The sequence below is a fragment of the Cebus imitator genome, unplaced genomic scaffold (assembly GCF_001604975.1).
Source record: "Cebus imitator isolate Cc_AM_T3 unplaced genomic scaffold, Cebus_imitator-1.0 Scaffold1029, whole genome shotgun sequence".
Taxonomy (NCBI): Eukaryota; Metazoa; Chordata; class Mammalia; order Primates; family Cebidae; genus Cebus; species Cebus imitator.
Genome location: NW_016108344.1, coordinates 21,704 through 24,294, shown reverse-complemented (window position 1 = coordinate 24,294; position 2,591 = coordinate 21,704). Strand labels below are relative to the sequence as shown.

The 2,591-nt window shown below is 43.5% G+C and overlaps 1 long non-coding RNA gene across 1 annotated transcript in view; it reads left to right on the top strand.

The window, feature by feature from the left end:
* LOC119469923 overlaps positions 1-2,591 on the top strand; it is a 51,587-nt gene that overhangs the window by 33,761 nt on the left and 15,235 nt on the right. The gene's annotated exons all lie outside the window — the stretch shown is intronic.

Here is a 2,591-nt window from a genome sequence, read left to right as displayed (position 1 = left end):
ATTTTATTCATTAATCATCCCTGGCGGTGTCAATTATTATATTTATATCTCTACAGTGGAAATTTTCAATTTTTACTGTATCTTTGCTTTTCCTAGTTTCTGTTGTTGGAAAAAAATTCCCTGCCTGCATTTTCATTTTTGCCAAAGTTACCTTCAATCTATACTATTAAAATTTTTTGTCTTAAGATAAGACTGTCAGCACATAAGGCCACAGAAAAACAGAGAATTCACTGATTTTGAAGCCTTTGTTAATTTCTGGCTGACAAGAGATGCAGTTTTCTTAGTTAGCTGTAATATCTATTCATCTGAGCAGCCAGGGAAATGTCTATCAGACTAAGGACATGCAAAGGCCAGGCCATTCTCTTTGAGTCTTTTAAACTATTTCAAAAGAGAAGAGAATAGGTAATTCCACATATGTGGACAGTAAGGAGAATACACTAAAAGAAACAGACAACTATTTCCTAAACAGAATTGAAAATTAGATTTAAATAAACATACCCCATTAAAATTCATAAAACATTTTCTTATGAAATGTAATCTCTCTAAACTTACCTATTATATGGAAGTCAGTTCTTAATATGCCACACTACATTGACTGTTGACTGTTGACATTCATAAGAACATATTTCCAAGTTTATTATTTGAAAAGGCAAATGGACTATAATACCTTTGTTTTGCAGTGATCTTATTAAAATTGACGATTTTTTTTTCAAAATAAAACCAAAGATTTTCAAGATTGAAAATGACATTAAAATTTATCTTCTCAAAGTAATGATGTTTAACTCTGTGAATCTTATTTCTGTTTAGAGTATAACTGCCAAGTGATCATTTAACCATTCTTTAAATATTTCAAATTACTGGGAACAAACCACATCACCCTGGGTTGTTGTCTTCCTTTTCTTTTCTTTATTTTACCTCAAGTTCTGGGGTGCATATGCACTGACCTCCCAAAGTGCTGGGATTATAGGCGTGAGCCCCCGAGGGCTTTTAACAGTTCTTAAAAACTTTAGTGTTTTCCCGCCATCCCCAGAAGGTAGGTCTTAGATGGCCTCTGCTGGAGCAGTGGCACATCTGGGCTCCGGCAATCTTCCTATCTCAGGCCTCCTGAGTAGGACAAGCACCCGCCACCACACCCAGCTGGGCTAATTTGTACTTTTTGTGTTTTTCTCCCTCCCTCCGCCCCCTCTCCTACCCTCCCCTTGCGCCTCCCCTTCTCCTCTCTCTCTTCTTTTTCTCTTTTCATTTTTTGAGATGGCATCTCATTTTTGCCCAGGCTGGAGTGCAGTGGCGCTATCTCGCTGGGCTCACTGCAACTGCCACCTGCCAAGTACAAGGGATTCCCCTGTCTCAGCTTCCAGTAGCTGGGACTACAGGCGCATGCCACCACACCCAGCGAATTTTTTGTATATTTAATAGAGACTGGTTTCACCACATTAGCCAGATGGTCTTGTTCTCCTGAGTTCATGATCTGCCGGCTTCGGCCTCTCAAAGTGCTGGGATTACAGACGTAAGCCACTACGCCCAGCCTCCTTTTCTTTCTTTCTCTTTTTTTTTTTTTTCTTTTTTCGTGGTGGTTTCAACATGTTCTCAGGCTGGTCTCCAACTCTTGGGCTCAAGTGATGCGCCCAACCTCCTAAAGTGCTAGGATTACAGGTGTGATCAATCGCGCCTGGGTAGCTCCTGCTTTTCACCACAGTATTCACGGGAATTTGTAGATTTCTGTGCCTGGGAGACGTGTACTCAGCTAATAGAGCTAGGTAGAAGTTGTATTCAGAACTGGTGGTTTTCTTTGGAATAAAAACAGTGCATTTTGGGGGCTGTGAGGGTCCTCGTTTGGTTGTAGACATAACACCCTTGCTTTGTGTAGGGGAAGGACTTTGACCGTGCCCTGGTGCTCCTGCGCAGGGCATGGAGGTCTGCAGATCAGAACCGCAGTCTACCCTATGTCTTCGTGGAATACCCTATTTGCCCTGGAATATAAGAAGGGTGTTCTTGTGAGGATATTTCTACAAGTAAGAAAACAAATTTCCACTCGGTTTTTATTGAAAAATTTAAAATTATAATAACTGAGTCCAGCCTCTCAGATGACAAATGTCTTTTGCCTTGAGATCCCAGAACTGCCGCTTGCCTCAGCTGGTGCAGGTGCAGCCCTCGCTGCCCTCCACACTTTCTCCACAAGAGGGAGACAGCGCTCTGCAGGACCACAGCGTTCGCTCGCGGCATCCAGAGCCAAAAATCGCGGAGCGAGTTGCCCTGTCCTGGCTGCACCAAGCAACTGTCCTGGCTGCACCTTGCCCTGTCCTGGGTGCACCGCGCAACTGACCTAGAAACGGCCTTCGCTGGGAACAAAGTGGGGCGAGATGGTCGCCAGAGCTGGGGCCTGTGCACTGGACCAGTTTGACCCACGGGAGGGGAGGTCTCCAAAGTCAGAGGGGGGCCAAGCACTGAGACCTCACTATCGTCAATCTCCAGAAGGACTCAGAGAGATGCAGAAACTGAGACAGGCTTCCTTTTTCAAGGAAAGAGGAAACTCTCGAGGAGAGTCCAGGGGCTCTGAACCAAAATCCAGATTTTTTTTTTTTTTTTTTTTT